The following is a 23,234-nucleotide window of genomic DNA, read 5'->3' as shown; positions in this document are numbered from 1 at the left end:
GGAGAGCAATTCTAATATTTTCTGTTAGGACACCATTTATGCGATGTGTAATTAAAAAGGGACGATTAGAATCGCCTTTGATATCCTTTAGGGTGAAAAAGAAAGTAGTGTGGAGCAATCTAGACATCACGAGCCGCCCGCACAGAACCCTCGTCATCGTAATTACATTTCCGAGCGTCTTAAATCAGCCGCGACACATTTGTCACGTTACAAAGGACTCGTATTCGAGCTGTCTGTTCCCTGTTGCTGAAGTAGGCGCAGCGATAACAAGGGGTTGTGTTGGCAGAGAGGCGTTACACGATTGCAAGCTTCGAGGTACAAGCAGCCCTAATCCTGCAACATCCCCGAGCCCACGTAATCCTGTATCCTGTTACCTGCGGTCTCGAGATAACGTAGCAGAAGAAATCAGCTCACGCTGTGTCACTCGATATTCGTAGTAAACTCACGTGTCTAACGTTTCCTTTACGAAACTCCACCGGAACCGCTTTGTCGTTTGTTAATTCGCGCTTTGAGAAGGAAAAACGAACTATCACCCCTCGGGTACCTAGCAATTATAATTTCTCCCTACTTGAAACATCGATCGCGACCCACGCGAACAGACAAATCGGGATATTTTAATCGGTTAGTATTACGCGTGTATGATTAAACGGTTCATTAGGCTAATGATGGGTTTCGTGTAACACGGATTAACCGAATACATACTGCGAAGGTAATTTATATAGCGAACCTTGTAGCGTTAATTTTGACACAACGGTGATCATTCTCCGATTTCGACCAGCATTCGCCACTGATTTATGCGATACGCGATGTAATACCAAGGAAACTAATCGTTGAACGATTTGCTTTATTAATGGTATCGTAATGTTTATCTAATATCTACTTAATTCTATAAAATATAGGTATTCCCTTTGTCCCATAATAATATATAGTAGCAAGTGAATATTTAAACGGGAATTATTGATGAATGCAGCTGTAAGTTAATGTTTCATGACATCTGTCATTTGTTTTGACACATCTTTCAATTTTTAAGTTAATCTAATTATTACAAATTATAACTATTTTTCTAATTTCATCCGCTGATCGAAATCAATTGTTTTATTTCAAGCAAAGTTTTATTTGCTTGATGCATCAAAAGAAAAACGAAAAGTTGCAGAAAGGTGCAATTACGTTAGCTGCATCCTACCTACAAGTTTAAAATGCAGTAACGAAATTATTGAAAAATCCAGAAACTATCTGAACACTCAAAATAAAAATTAGGAGTGATAGTTTTTTGCGTTCTATATTTATTTTATTTTCCTACTATTATTATAGCACAAATTAAGTTCATTAACTGCTACTATTATTATGGGTCAGAGGGAGTAATTATCGTATAGAAGTTTCCTAAGATACAGGGTTAACCGTGAGAGGAAAAAGGTTCTCCGAGGAGAAATAAACGGACTCACCATCAGTTGCAGAAGTTGGCCGACGGCGTGGCAAAGCAGTTGCTCGACGACGACGCTTCAGACTTGTCCAAGGCATCTTGTTGGCGCATATAGATGAATGGTTGCAATTCGGCTGCATCGCTGGAACAAAGCGCAACCGCGTCACACCCAGACATTTTGGCTTCTCAAGGAAATAACTCGAGAGATTGCCGTGTGTGTCTCGCGTCCGATTTGAGATACGTGTCGCGAGAAACTGACAATGAGTTACAAGGAGAAACGTTCGAACACGCTCAACCGACCCGTCAACATTCCCGAGCTCGACTCTACGCTATGTCAAATTCGAAACAAAACATAATCCCCCTCTTCGAGCTACGAATTCTTGGAAATGTTTTGATACGTCGAGCAATATCTGGCGACGGAATGCACGATACGAGATTTGTTATCAGACCTTAATTGCTTGGTATTTTCAAGAGATATTATACGGATTAATAATTATTAGACCGAAGATACTAATGTAATTCTTGATTTTTCTTTTAACACTGTATTCTGATAATTTTTCGCGTAAAATGTTACAAACAGTTGATTCTAAATAAAAAAATATGCAATTCCATTTAAAAATTTTAAAAGGCTTTTATTTCCCAGTTTATTATTTTATTTTGTTCAACAACATGCTGTGATTATATGTATTTTTCAGAATACTCTTTGTTTCGTGAAAAATAGAAATTCAAATCCATTTTACCGTTTTAAATTAATCCGCTTCGATAAATTACCAAGCAATTGCCGTTATGTAATTACGTTGGAACAGTGACGCATTAAGCTATAAAAAGGAACGGATCATAACCACAGGATAATTGCAGAAATTACAATACGAATTACCCTATCGATAGAACGTTTTTGTCTTTCCCACTTAATGCCCCTGCAACGAATTCAATGAACTGAATTATTATGCAATTTCCATGTACAAGCTATAGATTTCCAACAAACGATACCCTTATACAAGAAAAAAACAAGTATCGATTGCAATCGGATGAAATTTCAATAAAGGACTTTTATTTTCAAACCGATCTTCCTTTATTTTCGATAATTTGCAACAATCCTATTACTGCAGCCCAAGGAATTCTTGTGAAGAATGTTTTCGAACAGGATTTCATGGAAAACGAATCAAGAGGACGATTCTTCATTCGTCTGTATCGGTATTTTTAAGAGATAGCTTGATTTCAGGACGATGATCCCTTTAATGTGATTACTTCAGAAACATGTGATCGTCGAGGTGTAATAAAACGTAAAACGACGGGAATCCTTCCATTCGATTTAATTCTACGCTTTGGTAGAAGATCAATCGATCGAAAGGAATATCAATTGACTATTATAAATCTTCTCAATTACGAAATTAACTCTGATAACTAGAGAAAATTGAAGAAGACATAATTCTATTAATTTTCAATCGATCTTTTGAAATCTCTTGATAGAAATCTCACTGAAAAATCCGGCAGCAATTTTTATCCATTATCCTGGCACAAATTATTCGAAGAGGATCGTCTCTGTCTGTAAAAGAGTTTAAAACGACCGCTTATCAGATCATGAAAACGAAACGTTTCTCGTGCAATCAAACTCTTAACTAAGCTGTTTCAACGATACGATCTCCGATGCACTCTTAAATGTACAATTCGCATGGGGAACGAGGCGAGAATTCCAGACAAGTACTGTTGCATCTGAGATTTCAACCAGCCAACAGCTAAATAAAAGAAGTTTCTTTCCTTTTCTCAGTATCTTGAAATTTCATTTCACTTAAGCCAATTAATACGTGACTGCATTTACAATTCGCAAAATAATTTTCATAAAATATTATTCTAATATTGCAAATTAAATTACCATCATATGGTATAAAAAATTATAATTAAAATAATTATCGAATAAATCTAATCCAAAGGTTACTCAAGGTAAATGAAACTACCAGTGATCATGAACTCGCAATTGAAGATGACGAACAAAACGTAGAAAGTACAGATGCTATACACGATTCTTTAACGGTGCAATTCAGTCGAAAGTTATGCGAACGATGGAAGTAAAAGATCGAGAGGAAAAGGGAAGAGTGATACGCAAGAAACTGTGCTCTACATTTTCCATCGAACTCTTTGAAAGAAGTTGCTTGCCAGTTCACGGGGTATCGAACGAATAATGACGAGCCATTAAGGCTCTAACAAATATAAATTCTTCTCTTGTACGACAGAACATCGAAGAATTCTTTGTCTCGGAAGTAGGGTAAAGTCGGGACGTTTTGCGACTCTATTTATCAAACCCCTACTACGTACTAACTTTTCCCTTCCTTCGATAAGTTCACACTTTTCGAATAACTTTGCCTTTTCCTAGGGCCGCGTTAAATATACAAAGTGTTCGGAAAAATTCGGGCGAAACTTTCAAACGGTAGTAGAAAAATTTTAATTTTACTTTATTATATTAGATTACAAGTCAGTGACTACAAAACGTTTTCCTAAGAAACTCGTTCATAAAAAGAATCCTTCGAGGACGATAAAGATATGGGAAAAAATGAGAGAAAATATTCATCCCTTGACTTAAAATTTCAAGAGAGGATGATTCGTTGGAAGTGCTGCTTCTTCTTCTTCTTCTTCTCTTTTCTTAAGCACACATCTTCGAGTCGACCGAGCGAACGAAGAAGAAAACTTTTTTTCGAGTTACCGTTCCAAAGTACGTAGTTGCTGCTCGTAAATCTGTGGGTAGCCAAGAAACGGAAGAGTTTGAAAGGAAAGGAGAGAAATCCACGGAATCGAAGGAAGAAGAATCCTCGGCATCCTCGAAACTTTCCTTTATGTCTCTAGCTGGTGTGACTGCGGGATAACGATGAACGATACGAAGGAACGAGAAAGCATGAAAGTAAAAAAGAAACATCTTTTAAGAGGCGAGAGTATGTGTACGTGTGTATATAGATACATATCGATACAAACGATGGAGAATAGCATAAAGAGAATATATATCTGGCAAAGAGAAAGAAGAATGCGAGGGAATCGAAGCATGAAGCTTTCAGAGTAAAGACAACGAAAGAAAATATTTATAATACGTGTGGATAATAGTGGGTTAGAAACGAGAAATGGGAAGTAATTTAGCAACATAGCAAATGTTATTTTTGAGCAAGATTGCTCTCAGAATTAGCGTCGCGGAATTCTTACTAATTTAACCCATTTGTTACCGCGATCCCCAAATGGGGATTTGAATAATTTTTATCAATTGCAATTAACACTTACATTCTAGTTTTCAAAATTATTTTTTGAGGAAATTTGGCAAAGGACTAAAAAGGATCGCAAAGAAGAGTTCCTTTTTTTCAAAATTTTTGTACCTGGAAATTCCATGAATCCTAATTGGGTATCAATAAGAAATGTTGAAAAATAACTATTTTTTTTTTTTAATATACCAGTAAAGTAACTTAAATTTCATTATTTAATTCCATTTTCAACCCTAATATACCAAAAAAATCAAAAATACAAATTTGGCAGTTAATGAGTTAAAACCACAAAGAATTCGAAGAAACTCCAGCAGGAAATTTGGCAAAGGACTAAAAAGGATCGCAAAGAAGAGTCCCTTTAAGGTAGAAGACATTATATGAGGTGAAAGATGAATCGGAAGAATCTCATAAAATGGTTGGAAATACATAGGTGAATCCGAGTAGAAGAGAAAAGGGAATCAAGGAAACAGGATAAAGGCTAGCTGCAGATAAATGCGGTAATCTAAGTTTTTCCATTCTGTGAGACCGGAAAGTCAAGATGACCTCTGACGAGAGGAAAGCTGTCTGAAAAGGGAGTACCGGTGAATCTTCCGGCTTACAAATGCGTATACGAAACGGAAATCATTGCAAGTTCCTGGTAGTCGCGAAACAGAGAAACAGCATTCAGGATTGCTGAATTAAACGGACTTCGAATTACGTAACTGGATGTGTTTGCGTACCGTGATACACGGAGACGTATGTACCATCAAGAATTAATCTCGCTGCGTCAGCGTTTCGACGTGAACATTTGCGAGAAATTCTAAGGGCTGACTTGATACTCGCTACTGCGTGCATAGAAAATCGAGTTTTGACAAATGTAAGGTCTTAGAGAAACCGGACATCCGGTTGTATGGTATTAATTTAAAAACTATCGAATTTCTGTAGCAGGGTATGTAGATTCTTCTTGCTCTAACTTATTTAAAAAAAAAAAAACAAACAAATGGAAAATTCTATTCTCGTATTAATTCAGTGTTTGAGGTTATGTAAATGGAAATTAATATCTAGGTTTATTAGCAAAACCAAAGCGTTGATATTTAAAATTTTAACGGGTCATCGACAATAAAATCGAATTTCGTGAAATAATTCCTGTTTACTCAATTCTAATTAATATCGTGGTTAATTAGCACGGAAGAAGCCTTAAAATTCTACCATTGCTTTATTTGATAATAAATATTCACGAAATTCGATTGTAATCAATATTTAATTATTCTTTATATTATATTTAATTCTCTGTACATGTGTAATTTTTGAAATATAAAGCTTAAACTATCTATAAAATTATCTGTTCAAATCATTCTATCGAGAGACAAGAACATAAAAAATGTATACTCTATATTTAATTATATGGAAGTATATTTCGTTTGTAAAAGGATATGTAAAAATGTTCACATTTGTAGGGTCGTATTTCATGACGTTTTAAAATTCAATTATACGACACGATCTTATGTTTTACATAGAAATTCAAGAATTTAAATATTGTATAAACTCACCATATTTGAAGAGATGTTCTGACCACGCATGACAGGATGTCCGCCATAATGGATTTTCATGAACTGATGGTTATGTTGAACACGGCAGAAAAGAGGGGGAGAAGACACAGAACGAAAAACAGAAAAGGTCTCGTATTCAAGTAAAATGTTTATAACGTACATCACTAGAGTCGTTCTTAAGTATTTGTAAACACGGATTTATAGCATTCCTCCGAATTTTCAATAAACTACGACGCCGCGTTGCATTCACAAAGAATGTAGTCACAAACATTTATTTGTTCTTAATTTAACTCGACTTTATGTTTCACCGATAATACTGACCCTTTAAAGCGTACCGTGTGTAATAATAAACAATTTATTCAAAATAATTAGACTTTAACGTGAAAATTACGGAGCACAGTGTATTGTACGAACTTTACGCGCGATATCCTCCAGGCAACTGCGCCACCTGATCGGTCGGAACGAAGCTCAAATAGCGGAACTTGCCGAAGACGCCCGAAGGGACCGAAGCTGTTTCGTCCCCTCGTGTGATTAGAAGGGAGTGATTTCCACGTTTATTTAAACAATTTTTAAAGAGTTTATTAGTTTATTTATTGTTTGTGCAGTGTTTGTTAGCTTCAAGTATCATCTGTAACTCTAATTTAAAGGTAATTATCTCGAATTTAACACTTTTAATTATCTTATTGTAAAGCTAACCATGTTGACAACATGTCAATACTAAAGTCACGTGGTTTGACAAAATTATATTCTCTGACGATGAATAAACGGTTATTCTGACAATAATATAAAATAGGAACGAAAAACCGAAATATTATTCGAAATATATATCATCTCGAAGCATTACTGTAGTCGGTAGACGTGCGTCGTAATTAATCAGAATTTACGACGTTTCCGTCAATTTTCCTTATCCCTGTAAACGTTTCCCTTTGCCGTCCGGAATCAAATAACGAGGGGCGTCGGTTTACACGATGGTAAAAGCCGAAATCGTCAGATAAATTATACTCCCAAAGTCCAAGTGCATGCACACGGAAACTAAGTCGTTGCTCAAGCACCGTTGGCACCATAAAGCCAAGAGAAAAGGGCCCTTGAGGATCCACATAGACCAACACACTTCCTTCATCCTTCCTTGTTTCTCCGTCGAATTCGCTTTACTGCGTCCTGCGAAACTCCCTCGTAATCTTCTGGCCCGTTGTTATCTCGGCAAACCGTCGTAGATGTACCCTTAGGATGGCCAACGTTAACCATGATTCATTCTCGAATCATCGTAAACTAGAAAAATCGTTCCTCTCGCGTGCACGAATCGCCGCCGTAGCCATCTTGCTGGTTAATCAAATTTTGAAACTTCAGATTTTAGGTTAGAAGCGCATAGTAAAGCAAGCGTAGCGGAAGGGCTCTCGTTATTAAAAATTATTTTTTGAGTAAACTTAGAAAGTAGAATACTTTGTAAATTATTTTTGTATCAGTACAGTAGCTTTATGGGGTTCTAGAAATTTTTATAGCCTCGTAGGAATTCTATCTGATGTTAATTTAAATTTGAAAATTATTGCAACAGTCCACGGTTGCTTTTAAAGAAAAACGACCGTGTATTCGTGCCTGTGTCTTAGGAATTATTCATTTGCTTTTGCATCAAAGGTGCAAACATCTCAGTGGTTTAACTATACTTTACGGTATTAGCGAATAGCCAGGCAAAAGCTTGGCGAAGCGGGGTTTCTTAGCACTGATTTACAGAGATACAGTAACTTGCAATATTTTGCAGCTATTCAATGGGACGTCTGTGAATCGTGGTCCATGGATTTCGTGAGGAAACTTGGAATCGACGACGAGACCGTGGAGGATCCTGCAAATGACGCTGTTTCATTTCATGTCCGGCTTTGCGGGTAAGTCCGCAATTAATAAATACCCTGTTAATAATTTTCTGCGAAATTTCGTCGCGTTTGAAGAGTGTTATTTGTACGCGAAACGAATGCGGGAATATTAATCTGGTTTATACGTAAATAGTTTGAAACTTTGATCTTTCTCGTGCAAAATATTGGATGAATAGTTTGTTCATTTACTTTGATAAATTATCATACGAGTATTATTTAATGAAGAAATGAAATGAAATTTCAGCTATAAATAAAAAAGAAATACATAATATTAATTATTCATACAGTGACTCACGAAATTGATTAAATACTTTCCATCGTTATACTTTTTATTTAATTAAAATGTAGTGACTAATTATAGATCTTTGGAAAGGCATTTAATCAATAATTTAAGTTGTTATCTTTAAGAATAAAGAAAGAAATTCAAGAAAACTAGAAACATTGTTTTTTGAAAGCTATTCCATTTTACAATAAATTCAGACAATTGTTGCAAAAATGAAATATTCTAAAGAACGAATCATCTTATTAATAATATATAAATTATTAATTAAATTTAATTGACAAAGTAAAACTCTACGCAAAATCTCCGATGCGGTAGCAACAAATCAGAGTCTCAACAAAATTGCAAATAAATTGTCGGGACAGTTTCCCAACCGTGTAAATAAATCTCCAATCAGTCGGGCTCCGACGTGGTTCGATCTAGAATTCAACGAATAGCATAAAAATTCCAGGGTTGTTGCTAAAAATTTCACGAGAATCCTCGTTGCACTAAACAATATACCGCGCCGTCTTCGTTCAACTCTCAAACAATAACATAGCGAGGGAGTACGCACACCGCGACTCATTACGGTAAATTACAGCAACGGGGGGATGTACAGCGAAAGCGAACAATGTAATTCCAAGCTAAAACGTTCTCTGGCTTCTTCTACTTCAGGAATGGAAAAAGGGGGTTGCATTCGAGACGGAGCCAGCGACTCCTTAACAATGTCTCACAGGGTGCTCGCCCTTAGAATTGCGTTTTGTCGTTTAGCGCAAGTGGTCGTAAAAATCGCGTACTTTTTTTTATGCCAAACCACCGTAACTTTCCAGCTGCTCTTCCTCGTTTCTCGTCTCTGCTTTCTGGCCTTGTTTTTCCTTTCCATTTGTTCCTATAGGCACCGAGGACAGTCCGTGACGCGGCAGCAATCTTTGCGAACACGTCCCCGAAAACGGGGTTAACAAGATCAACGTGGCCGCGAAATTTTACCGAGGGCGACGGGAATTTTCGCGTTTTCGCGCGAAACTGTTGTCCCTTGCAAATTAGTTCATCAACGCGGCCAATTGAAACTTAATTGTCTTTAGCTGCTGCTGCAGGGATTGCTCTGTGGCGAATTCGACGAGATAACTTTCTTTCTTTAGATGATAAGTTCGATAAGCCAGTGGCAATTGTATTTGAACTTTTCACTTTTCATTTATTTCGGGAATTTGAATTTCTAATTTTCTATGAACTTGCTTCGAAATGGTGGATTTCGAAACCTATGGAGTTTGACATGATTTCATGACATAAAAGTATCTCGAAATAACACTTACGATATATCAAATTAAAGCTTAAAATTTGGCAAAAATTACTATATAAATGCCTCGTCTATATTCGTAACGTAAAATGGTCGGTGTTCAGTTACAGCGCTGATCAGATTTATAATGTAGTAGTTTGTTTCAATCACGAATATTAATTGAACATTTATACAGTTATTTTCGTTAATCTTTAAGCTTTAAATTGATGTATTATAAGTGTTATTTTGAGATACTTTTATGTCATCAAATTACGTCAGAGCTTCGGTATTTGAAAATTCTCAGTTGCTTATTAAATGCTCAATTGAATCATTCGTTCAGGGTTAAAATGTTAAGCAAACTCCCTTGAAATTCCACCTTTTCTTTTCACACTTCCATAACTTTATCGACAATCAAGGGAAATTGAATCGTTCGCGAACAAAAAAGGGCATCGATGCGAACAGGTGTAAATTTTTATACGAACCAACGTAGATGATGGGTAGAGAAAAAAAAAAACACGAGTGTGGATACGACGAGCGTGTCAGAGAAATACAGCTTGAGCGTGAAATCTGAATTGGGACCCAAGTCGATAACACTTTGCATAAAATATGCAGAAATTTACTTAAGTGGATTCCCATATTTCGCGGAAGCATCCAATATCGAACGAGAAGAAATACAGGGGTTCTGCATCGAACGTTTTTACTGGGGTAAAAAACAGATGAAAATGCAGCTGAAAGCTGGTTCGCGTCCTTACGACTGGGAGCCTCTGTTCGTTTTTGTTAAAATATTGCAGAAATCTCATAGGTATTTTCAATTCTGAAAATATTTGTTGCTTGCTTTGCTCGTTTTCCTCTGATTAACACTTAAACTACGATCGAAGACTCGAGGACTTTATTTCGAAAAAGAAATTTTGTTTTCTATATTAGAAACAGCATATTCTTCTTATAAATTTAATGAAATTGATTTTGCCATAAAATTACTCAGAAGCGTATAAATGAATTTCTGGAATTTTGTTTCTGATTGTGTGTAAACAGATGGTTTTAATAGTTCAGAGAAACTTTCTAAAGGATCACTGAAAATATCTGATTCCTCTGAAACTTTGCATTAATCTTTCCACAAATATCTCTTTGCAAGAATTTAGAATCCCGGACAGCTTGACGATAAATCTGCTTGAAATTCACCGCGAGGGATAATCAAGGACCGTTTCATTTTCTTTAAGAATGTCTTGGATCTCTCATCTTCCGCTTTAATAACTCTTCAAACGATATATCACAGGATCCACCGGATTTCAAAACGTTCGTACTTCGTATATTTTCTAATGCATTTTTACTCGACAGAATATTTACAATATTGCATGTGATTGCAAATGAGATAAAATAAAAATTGTAGAGGTTTATTTATAGATTGTATAACTCATTACTCGCTTGTTCAACCCTAATGAAAGGGAGAAAAAAAGATAAGTATGAAACCTTGAAATCTTAATGACGAATCTGATTAATTATTCTTTCGTCCTTGAATTTCAGTAATAAAGTACTCGAATATATATTTTCAGAAATGGATAGAGAGGTGCAAAGATTATTTGCTAATTATTTTTATTAAAGAGAGATTACTTTGAAAATTCTAAAATGAATATACAAATTCTCATTTTCCGTGTTACAAAATGTACCAAAAAAGTATGAATTTTCCAAATATGAAATTACAATTTATCGAACCGGTGCGTCATAAATTCTCGAAAGGAATTTGAAACAGTGATCGTTATACCAAGATTCGTTCCTCGACGTAACTAAAAGCAGAATTTGGTGGTAACAGCTGGTGCTAAGCGTTAGATTGAAAAATCTTCCTACTCGTTGAGCATTTCGGCTAGCAGACAGCCGAAGAAGAAGGAAACGTATGAGAAGATCGCGACGTCGGAATAGAAGCAAGGTAGATAGAACAGGAGGATAGACGATTCAAATGGCCTTTTATCCGTACGATCCTCGTCTTGAGGCAATTCGAGGCTTTTACGAAAATTCATGGGGCAAAAGCAGCGAGCTCGGAACACGAGTCTTAGATTTCGCTGAACTTCCTTTATTCGTTCTGCCGTCTGTGCTTCTTTTGCATCGAATAGAACCATTCTTCGTTCGCCTTGTATCGAAACCCAGCTCCCTTTACCCACGTGCCTTGGCTTTACCTCTTTTACGACTTTTGCTTCCCGCTAATCGAGCGTTTCGCTGTTTTCGTTACTTCTAAGGATGGTTATTGTCTCTTTGAATCAGCTTTTCCGCGATTTCAGCTACCCTCTTCGTGTTTCTCTTTGCCGATTGCGTATCAAACGTTCGACTCGAAAAGGATTTTCAATTATTTTTATTTTAAATCTCGAAGATCGATTTTAACCCTTTTTCCTATATTTTCTTTTCCTTTGGATAATCGTGAATTATGGACGGATTAAAGTTTGTCATTTTATTCAAGCGTCCTTCTCAGGTAAATTCCTGAAATATGTCAATCTTCGTACGCAAATGTCGCCCCAACCTGTTCACCCTTCGCTATTTTCACTGTTCTGTTCCAAAGTGATTTTTCTTTGTCACTGCGTGAAAGATTTATCTCTGTGACAGTGGTTGTTTCCGTCATTCGCGTTGTGGCGAATAGAAAAATGTAGAGTGGCTAAGTATTGCGATTCGACTGTCTCGAAAAACCGACGATCTAAGCTGAATTTTCTCCTCAGGCTGAGTAGCATTTTGTCGCGAAATTATTAATATATTACGTAGGAAAGAATCGACTGCAACACAATATATACGATTTTCGTTTGGAATGCCATTTGTAATTACAATATAGTAATTAAAGTTTAGCTGACGCGACGTCATTTTTATGCGCATTTCGCATAAGCTATGCGTATTTTTTTTTCTTTTTTAACATTTTTTATAGAGAAGGTCGATAAGAGAATTAACAAATTTTTAGGGGTCAATGATCAAAAAGGTTTGGCGGCCTCTGGTTTAGATCTTGGATTGTGCTGCAGATTTGTCTGTCCGTCGAAGATTCTCAGTGAACTGGATGGCTGGTAGCCTCAGCCACTTCGGAATTTCACTTTGAACAAAGGAAAAGTGGCGGCGGCGTTTTCCAACACGCCAACAATCGCATTGTTTGCCACCTTTTGTTTCTTGCCGCCTTGACGAGCGAGTTTTCTCGCTTCGCTCTTTTTAAGTTCGCGTCTTTCGAAACAACGGCTTCCGCCAGAACGAAGCTTTCCGTTCTTTCTTCAGGGAAACCTATGCCTTCCTCATTTTCATATGCTCTCTATTTTTTCTTGTTGACCTGAAAATCCGTAGAAACCCGCACGGATATATGTGCATACGTAGAATATTTTACGCTTCAATAAACTGAAGTTCCCAGACAACCAGGCTTCATATTCCTTTGAGAAAAAGTAGTATTTTTTGAACGATCATTCAAAAATTTTCATTCATTTGAATGTACAAAAGTGGACCGTATACAAATCATTCGTGATCTTCGTTTTGAAAAAAAGCCTTTTATTATTCCATAGACTCTCTTTGTTTCGCGTGCTTTTATCTCTAATAAAAATTTACGACCGTCACCAGCGAACCGTTTTTCCCGCTCTTCCGTCCCGTATTGCATTTCCGGCCGGCACTGTATTTCAAACTTGCCCCCTTTTCGCTCGACAATTGTTAAACTTTCAGGAAACTTTTGCCTAGTGAACTTGGGATTCTCGCGCGTCCGTGACTTCGTTGCCATTTTCGAAAATGAAAATACCTCGATACGAAACTTGGCGATTTAATCGAGAATTTGATACCCTTAAGCCTCCTTCTGAACTTTGGAAGCTCGAAATTTCTCGCTATCAGCTAATAGTTTGTTGCACTGCGAATAATATAGCAAGCTATATCATTAGATTAATTACTAAATTTGAATAAGCGGTATAAATTCGAGATTTCCCTTGGGACGCAGCAGGACGCGACTCCATTTTTTTCGAGTCTGCAACCCTTTAGCTTCCGGCTTTTTGTGCAATGAAAAATGTCCATTCGTCGTCGCGTTTCCGGCTGCTTCGTGTCTTCTTCCGAAATACCGACGTCGTCGTTTCTGGCTGTCCGTTTTCATCCCCCGTCTCTCTCGTCTTCCCTTCGAACCTCCCTCCCATTCCCGAGAATGCTTCCGTGAATTTTCGTAATTTCCAAAGCTTGCGACCACCTTTCACGACGTCGTTTAATATTTATACAACAACGACGTAAATGTAGCTCTTCTCGTTGAGCGTTGTCGTTAGATGCTTTGAAATATTCAACGCCACCTCTTGAACCACTTCTTTCGTGTCATTTTTTTAGTACTCACTTTGAAATTAACATTACAGCAAGCGGAGAGTAAAATGACAGATTAACGGCCAGCACTTCAAATTTAATATAATTGAATGATTATCTCTTCGTTGCATAATTTCTTAACTCAAAATCATAGAAACTTATTTGAAGTAAAATTTTGTAATATGCAAATTTGAAAGGGTTGCGTTTTCTATAGTTTCATAGTTCACCCTAAAGAAAATGAATAATATTGTCTTATTGTTAGTGAAGTTTTGACCACCCATGAAATCAACCTGAGACCCTCGTGATGGGCTTTACGATCTGAAAATACTTCGTCAGCCAGTCCCTTGTCATCCGCGTTCCAACGAATTAGGATCCAAGCAGTAAAATCCATGACGATTCACGATTCCTGGAGAAACGGAAGTCCGATATTACTGGCACGGCTCACGATTAAACCGACTTCATTTCAGAATGATATAAAGCCCGCTGGGAAAGCGGCTACGTTCCTCTTTACGAGCCACGAAATCCCACGTTTTGTCCACACGCTTGGAAGCTGTAAATCGCGGTTTCCCTTTTTAATTTCGCTGATGCTGCATCCGTTCCTCGCCTCTGGCATACTTTCAATCTTCACGAGAAAAGTTCAACGAAAGCTCTAATTATTCGACGTACACAAATCTCCTCTGTATTACTTTGATGAAAGCTGTAAAAACTGTCGAACAATTTCGTTTATTTCGTAAGGGCCTTTCTTCTGGAATTGGATATTATTTTTATCGCGTCACAACGATCATTTATTGCTCCTTTTTGATTTTCACATAATATTGTTTACATAGTTCGATATATTTTCAAGTATCTTCTCTTGGCGTTTATATTTCCTGTCTTCCATATTTCTCGAAATAAATTTCACCTACACGATTTTCTACTCACCTGTCACTCCATTTCACATTTATCATTCCAGTCTCTCTTTCGGTCTTTTGAAAAAAATAAATGTTACCTATGTTGCAGAATGTTTTTCATGTTTAATATAAATATCGAAACGAAGATGTGGAGTAGCAAAAGATAATTATCAGACTGTGTATATTTATACATTCGTAGGGTATTTATCAGAGCATGCAAAGGATGTTTATACTACATGATATAAAAAAATAAAATAAAATTAGTTAGAATTTTTAAATCTGCAGAATTTCCCAATTAAGGTTAATACGTACTTTGATACATTTAGAAACAGAGAATATTTTATCTTATTTCTGAATTCTACAGTAGATAATAATTAAAAATTAGTAATTACGCGTTGCCTAATAATTCTGATAATAATCAGAAAAAAGATACACTGTCAGCGATGAATAAATTAACTCTTCAATTTCCCGTTCTTACAATACCGCAAAAAGGAAGCTTCATTATCAATTTTTCACTCGGCAAATTCACCGTGTTCTCAACTTTACGCTATGAATAATTACTCGAAATTACAGTCTGCCGTCGTTCTTCATTTTCCACAGTGTTAACGACCAAATTCAACGAACCGGACATAATTACGCGAATCCCCGTTCTACGAAACTTTCTACCCACCGTTGGCCGATTAAAACGTTTCGATCGAACGATTCCTCGATGGGTCGTTGCATCGTTTCGCGAATCCGAATGAAAACAAAAAGTAACCACTTCTTTGTCAGTCGGTGCGCGCAACGAAAATTTCGTATCAAATTATTCCACGCTTCCGTAACGAGCCTTGTAATTAGATACACCCGCAAATTGGCTTCTTGCATCTGTTCCACCCTCGCCGAGCCTCCTCCACCCTTGTTCCCGACCGTTTTAAAGGGTGCGTACCATCGTCGCGGTGAAATACTGCCTAAAAGGACCTGGTTGGTACACTAACGAACAGCTAAAGTACCTCCGCGTGCAGAGATTTATTATTTCAGAGCTTGAGTTAGCCAGCTTTGTGAAGAATAAAGGAGATACTCGAAATTGATCGTTAACCGAATCGTTCGAGCGATTACTGATTGATTAATAGGAAACTTCTTACCATTGTTATATGAAATTATAATCTTGCTACTTTTTTTGGCAACTATACGTGCTATAGATAATTATTTGCTGGAAAATATTTAAAAGAAAAGTTTGTATTTAATTATTATTTAATTTTGTAAGAAAGGGAAGGTGCAAGATTAATGAGCATCATTAAAGTTTTATAATATTATTAATTAGTGGACATTGATCAACGAAATGTTCAGAATTATTCCTCTTTATCGAATGGTAACTGCTATCAAAGAACGTGGAACGCGTAATCTGATACTGAATTGAACAATTTCTCGTGAAATTGTTGCAAGTAAACGGCGTTTCGTGATCATTAAACGAGATCCTTTGAAAATCGGTCCGAAAAGCTACGTGAACGCGATTCTTGGTCGAAGATATCGCCAAAGAACATAATTCTCAACGTTTGTGCTCCGGGCTTTCCTGATTCCGTGCCCAGCGACGGAGGTAAAGAGCCGGAGAAAAGAAAAGCGTTTGAAAGAGATAAATAAACAAAAGAAACGAACGAGCAAGAGCTGAGCAAAGCTTGCAGAAATTCTTGTTACGTGAAACGGTCGAGTTTCTCCTCGAGGCTCCTCTCCGTTGCTCCGTTTCCGTTTCGAATTGATCGATTTTAATTTTTCGAATCGAATAGATTTTTGTCGAATTATTTCATCGAAACAAACGATATTCCAATCCACCTCAATTTGATTTTGTTATCGAAAATTTTCTGTACACCTGTCCGATGCTCTTTCACCAGAATTTTGTTGAATTCCATCGGAAATTCGATTTCCAACTTTCATCGGATTTTTCGGGAAAAAAAAAGAAATCTAATCTAATTCGAATCGGAAAATTTACATTCCGAACAATCAAAAAACAGTGAGATTTATGCGTACAAAAAAGGAATAAACATTCTGCCAAGACTATAATAAAGAAGAAATATAAATTCTGAGCAGCGTCAGGGAAGTTCGGTGCACGAGCTCAGAAGGAGGTGGAAAAAAAAATAGAAGGAAAAAAATATTCTCAGGGGTGGCGTAGAACGGGCGGACGGAAGTGGAAAACAGGAAGCTCCGTGGCAGAATTATTTCGGGGGCGTGAGGGAAAAGCGTAATTACAACGAAAATTGCTTCCCCGATTTATATTCTACGTTGGACGGCCATGGAGAAAAAAAATGAAGAATAAAATTTCGATGCACGACGAAAATATCGTCTGAAACGAAAACAGAAAATGATCGATACATTGATTTTCATCGATTCGTATTTTTCCATTCTTCCAAACATTGTGCATTAAAAAATGCACAATAAATGATACTTCATCCAAAAATTAGTTACTTGCGGATTGACCTAACAATTTCACCCTAATTTCATCGAATTGCTTCTCCGCCTCGGCCAATTCTCACCGGGCAGAAAACCAGTTGACTCGTTGTTTTTCCTAGAAATATTGAAGGTATAGGGAAGGAAGGCAGGTTTCGATTTTCCTGGATGAAAGGAAGCGACTCGTTTCATCGAATGGAGTAAGAAGGGATTTGGATCTGAGAGTGTAGAAGTTTGAATTAGAGGAAATCGGAAAGTTACAGGACTTTCTTCTGTGGATGGATCAACGAAGTTCTTTTCTATGGAAATAGAACGCACAAAGGCTGAAGCTCCAGAAAAGAATAAAACGTATGACATTGAGATTATTTTTTAGAAAAAATAAAATGCGATAATTTTAAGCGTAGGGAGCAAAGTTTATTCCAAACTATTTTCATTCAGAAATGATGTACCTATATGGTCCAGAATTTCTTATTTTCAATTTTCTGCGCCTTCAACTTTCACAATGAAGTATTAATTATATTTAGGCTGTTCATTAAAGTTTCTGTCTCCGCTGAGTTATGAAATCTCTCCCTTCAACCCTCTCTTAATTTCGTCCTCCTGCTCTGTTCTAGTTAAAAAATGTTTCACGTATATGTAAGGAAGATTATATTTTATGAGTGAGATTTGAATGCATATAAGTTTATGAAAGGACCACTTTCTTCCAAAAGTAGAATGAATTTTTGCTTATTTAAATAATATCTTTCGTCAAGTAACACAGTTAGGTGCTTGAACTAGTTCTTAAAAAATTTAATAAAATCCACGTCTGAACAACAGAGAAAAATAACATTAAAATTTCTTCAAGATCGTTAACAGAGAAACAAGCCGACAGTTATACGGGATTCTCGAAACAGCAACGTACAACAACAATAATTGTGAATTCCTGAAAACGGTACTGATCCTTCTCGACAAATGGCTGGAAAAAGCAATCTTCCTGTAGGATCCTGGAGAAAAATATCGAAAATTTTTCCCGCTTCTTGCTATACGAAGACTAGCAAATTCTCGTGTAACAAGGAACGAAAGCATGCATCTTTTGCCATAATCATACCTCGGTTCTGGTTGCGGTATCAAGGAACCGCAACATGGAAAAACAAGACACGCGACATCTCATTTCGCGACGAGCTTAGCATTTTTATAGTACTCGCGCTTATGCACCACAAGGAATTCGTGGTATCGAAGGAAGATCCTGCTGAAATGTCGACATTCAACGAAAACTCGTCGTACGTTTATTCGAAGTACACAGCGAGCCAAAAGTATAAGAGCATTTTTATTCAAAATCACGTTTTGCAACACACGTGAGTTATATGAGATAGAAATGACGAGATGCTTTTCGTTTTTTATTTTTAACATTTGCAGAAAACGTTATAAATGTGATAGTGAATTTGAAGCGTTTAAGCCATTGATTTTCCGATTATTCAACGTTATCTCTGCGACGTGTAAAATGATGAATCAGTTGAAATTCGTGAGTGAATGTTAAATTTACCCATCAATTGTTCACGAGTGCTATTCATGATATTATACTGTTACGAGATTATTGCATACCAGCAGAAGCGTATTGTTCAAGCAAATAATATCAATTACCAATACGACATATGTAAACAATAAAATGATGGCGATGCAAGCAGATGCTCGGATTCCCGGATTTGTTCATTAATCAATTATTTAATTCTTCGAAGCTATTTGTTCTTCGTGTACACTGATTGCATATCATTAACTACTATTCAAAAGTGAACGATAATACGAAAGCAAATTAAATTTGGATGAAAATTATTATAAATAATGAAACTATCAATTTTTAATATTTCAATTTTCTAGTTTTCCTTCATTTCTGTAGCAATGCAATTTAATTTTCTTCCATTTTCTAACTTCTTCCTTAAAAATTACGACACTGTAATCATAAAATAAAAATTACACGCGATATATAAGATTATTTTCCAGGACGTTCGTAAAATCTACGCTCGAAGTCTTTTTAAAAGTATCATAAATACCGTGCAAATATTTGCACAATTCAATGGGTAAAATTTCCTCGAACAAACGGAAGAAAGAAAAGTGAATATCGTTTGCCTGAACCCTCTTATTTCATACCGTATTTGCAAGCACGTGCTTCATATACGAGTAAACGCGTAACGTTGCGGAACTGTAAGCACCGATACGAACTCGGCTCGCTTTTCAAACGAAAACTTTTACCTGAAAGAAGCTCCTTTCCGCTCGTAGAAGAATTTTTACTTCTCCTTATTCTCCACATTTGCCCGTTGATTGTCCGCTATTATTGAACTCTCCGTTCCGTTTGCACAACGGGTTAGTTCACTCGGAAACAACGTTTCCAATCCGTGAAAATTCGTCGCGACGATTAGTATGCTCGCGGATGCAATAGCGAACGCACCGTTGAAACGTAAGCAAACATTTGGCGAACACATATTGCTTCGTTTTTCCTTTTTTTTTTTTTTTATTTCGAGTGGGAAAAAACGGGAAAGGCAAGCTGGACAAACTTTTCGACTATCCAAATGCTGCGTTCGAATTGCAGGAAAGTAATATTTAATAAAAATAGAAGTGGAGTTTTAGCGTCGATGAATCTGTTTCGTTTGTAAAGAAATGTAATGGACGTTTAAAAATACAGGAAATATTTCTCAGTTGAAATTCCGACCTACTTTTGAAGTTATCTGAAAAAATTATCGAAATAAAGAAGATAGAGGTGAGATTAGGGAAGCAAAATGGGCTGTAAAAATGGAACGACGTCGCGGCCATTTATGCAAACGATTGTACATTGATTTACAGCCAAGGAAGCTAGGAAATTCTGCTGACACAGTTGGTCTGCGAGCAGGAAGAGCTTACCTTATGTTGGCGCATCCAGGATGGCCGAAACTCCCGTAGGATGGCCAGCTTGTTGAATCGGAAGATCTGCGTCAGCTTTGTCCTGTTCTGCTTTACTTCCAACCTCTGTGTGTATGTGTGTGTAGTTGGCTGTGCCAGTTGCACCGTGATCGATCATTTGTCTCCATTTGTCTCAACTGGCTTGAAGGAACATTAGTGTACAAATTGGAGCACGTCTTGTTAATATTATTCTACTTGACTGGAGATTTTAATTACTTACCTCTGATTCTGATTTCAATCTTTGATTATTATATTATTTAGTAATTATCATCAGGGATAATTATCATCACAGTTAATTAATTTTTAAATTTCAGCTTCTAGATTAGATCTACATTCTCTTCTCTTTTATTAGTTATTCTATTATTCAAAAATAATCACCATGTGAAGGTGTTAATGAAACCTTCAATTTTTAATTGGTACATCAATTTGCAATATTTTTATTTCCCTATATTTTAAAATCAGTCATTTGATTTTAATTTATATTCGTTTCTAACAGTCTACAGAGAGGTTCTATCGAGATTCAGAAGCGTGGCTTAGCTCGTACAAAACGCATCCATTTATTATCATACCGTGTATCGGGTAGATAGCGTAGGAAAGGCTAGGCAACAAATTGCACGGAAATTAGACGGGACAGAGAACGGATCCTAATTGATAATATCTCGTTGGACGGGTGGACGCAATTACACGGGGTACGGCTCGTTTTCTTTTCCATTAATACGTCTGTTCGGCTGAGTCAGGTCCCGAAATTGAATTCCCTCGGCACGGAATACAACTTCGACCAAGCGGAATAACGACTAGCTACGACGGAACAGGTTGAAAGCTAAACAATTTGTTGGCGTTCATCATGCGTGTTCTTCGAGAACCACGGAAAGATCTTGTTAACGGCCATTCGGATGATCGTAAACTTGGCGATCGTGAGATAGGGGGCAATTACTAACGATTTCAATCCTGTGGATATTTGAAGCCATTTGCATTTAGTAACGCGTCTTGTTATATTTTTCATTAATTTTTAATCAAGTGAAATTCAAATTTCGTTGTCTCACTGGTCCTTACTTGGGGGATGAAATAATTCACGATGTTTATTTTTGCGAATTATTGATATATTAATAGCTAATCTCGTTGGATTTCAATTCACCGATGGCGAATTAATACGTCTGTGTATGCGGGTAGAGATAACCGTGCAAAGTCCCTGGATCTCGATAGGAGGGCAGAAAATCCTGTCGATAAATCAGCTGGCCCGACCACTTCACTTTGTTTGAGCGTTTAGAGCTCGCTGGAATCTTGTTTGCGAATCAACTGCGAACCCCATTCGCTTCGAGAAGATTGAAGCTACTTTCTCAGCGAGCTCATCGACGATATCGATACTGGCCTCCCACTCACGGATAAATTAAGTTCGGCTATCGATCTACCTGTCTATCTTTCAATCTGAAAACCACCTATCAGCTAATTGTTACAACGATCCATTCTAAGACTAATTGAGAACAATTGCTTCTTACTATCCCATTCGAATACGTTCTTCAGATCGAGCATCGCATCGTCAAATTGAATTGAAATTGGTACAGTTTTTGTTGCATATCATTTATTTTTTTTTTTTCTTCAGTCACAAAGTTTTCAGATTGTTCCTGTTGGATTATTTATCGCTTGTCTAGTTGATGCCAGAAATATGGGATATGTATGTTCTAACTTTTCGCAGCACTGTATATTTCATGGGCGAGAATTCAGTATCGAGTTTTATTTCCTGTGATTCTGTTTTTGCTGCAAGCTAGCACTTTATATTTTTCCGAAGCCCCACTTTATGCCCTCTATCCTTGGATTCTGCACAGCATAATTCAAACCTTTTCTGACACCTCACGCTGCATTTTTCCGTCTACTGTATCCACGATTTTTTTTTATAACTTTCAATAGTCAGTCATTCTTGTAAAAACTGATAAATCACCTAGATATGGGTCGCATAGCGTTCAAAGCGTTGAAGGATTCTAATTTGACAACAGTAATTGAGATTGCTTCTGATATTATTTGCTAAGCTTCACGATGAAAGCGCTGTTACTTCCGGTTGACGTATAGTTATCGAGATCGAAGTGACACAAATTGTTATCATCGTTTGTTTTGAAAGGTATACAACGCCTATGAACGTGAGCAAACGTTTACGCACAGCGCGTTTCATCGCCAGATATTTACTTGGGGCAATCAAAACACGTCCCAGGTGTGGGCAAATTTTCGGCTCGAATGTTCTATCGAAATTGATCCATCGATCTTGAAAGTGAACGGTACCTGCACAGCCATTCTGGATGAATGAGGGTAGGCACCGTTAGACCTACCATTAGATCCAGCGTTGGTTAATATCTTTTAAAATATATCACGGTATTTATCTACCTTTTTAAAAATATAATATTCCTTTGAGAGAACCAAGGAGTAGTAAAATTCACCTCCTTTTATAGGATGAAGATTAAAAGAGACCAGAGGTTCCATAAAAAAAGGCAATCATTTTTCAAGAACAACTATAAAAAAAGAAGAGAAAATCTACCGTTCCTTCTACAACAGTCGATGGAGGATTATTTTTTTTTCCGTTTTGGTTTGGTTCTATCTCTGTTCGAAAAGCAGACGATTTATTTCCTCTAGAATTTCGCTTAATCCTTACGGCTTTCCCGTGTAAGAAATAAATAGCGGCTAGCGATTAAACTGGCCGCAAAGATAGTATTCCCCGTATTAATTCCTTAGGCGAACCTTTCGTGCCATTTAATTTGATTTATTGATAAAGTTTCGGATTCGTGTGCGATTCATAATGTATTTTCAAGTGTTTTATTACTTGTTATTACGCTTCCTCGGATGAGTTTCTTGTAACAAGGATTCTGTAATTAGAAAATTATCTCAGATCGTCTCAAAATAAATAATTTTTGAATAGAGGTATTTTTTTCAATAAATTATTGATGAAATCTCTATTAAACGTGCACGTTATTAAATTACTTTGAAACAATATTAAAATGTAATTAAATATGTGAAAACTTTAATGAGAAATGATAAATGTGAAATTATTATTTTCTTATGGTTTCTTTCTTTGTTTTATTTTAATCTGAAACGTAGAAAATTGCGAACAATCAGAAATAATATATTGCTCTCCCTTTTTACGAGGAGAGAAAAAAGAATAAAAGGACGAAACTA

The 23,234-nt window shown here is 36.7% G+C and overlaps 1 protein-coding gene and 1 long non-coding RNA gene across 3 annotated transcripts in view; one reads left to right on the top strand and one right to left on the bottom strand.

Moving 5' to 3' along the window:
• The window catches only part of LOC114874981 (PH domain leucine-rich repeat-containing protein phosphatase 2), a 99,306-nt gene extending 92,758 nt beyond the window's left edge, over window positions 1–6,548 (bottom strand). Inside the window, exons 1-2 of one of the 2 annotated variants that reach the window (XM_029184793.2) lie at window positions 6,189–6,548; window positions 1,443–1,562 (exon numbers count right to left, since the gene is read on the bottom strand). The gene's annotated coding sequence lies outside the window, so the exon portion shown is untranslated. Of the gene's footprint in view, window positions 1–1,442; window positions 1,717–6,188 lie in introns of those variants that run through there. The other variant, XM_029184794.2, reaches the window with a different exon arrangement.
• A 156-nt stretch (window positions 6,549–6,704) lies between these two features.
• The window catches only part of LOC123988378, a 41,471-nt gene continuing 24,941 nt past the window's right edge, over window positions 6,705–23,234 (top strand). Inside the window, exons 1-2 of the long non-coding RNA XR_006829961.1 lie at window positions 6,705–6,835; window positions 7,945–8,065. This is a non-coding gene — a long non-coding RNA (uncharacterized LOC123988378). The remainder of the gene's footprint in view (window positions 6,836–7,944; window positions 8,066–23,234) is intronic.

This window comes from Osmia bicornis, chromosome 12, assembly GCF_907164935.1.
Source record: "Osmia bicornis bicornis chromosome 12, iOsmBic2.1, whole genome shotgun sequence".
Classification (NCBI taxonomy): Eukaryota; Metazoa; Arthropoda; class Insecta; order Hymenoptera; family Megachilidae; genus Osmia; species Osmia bicornis.
This window is presented reverse-complemented; position numbering and strand designations above follow the sequence as displayed.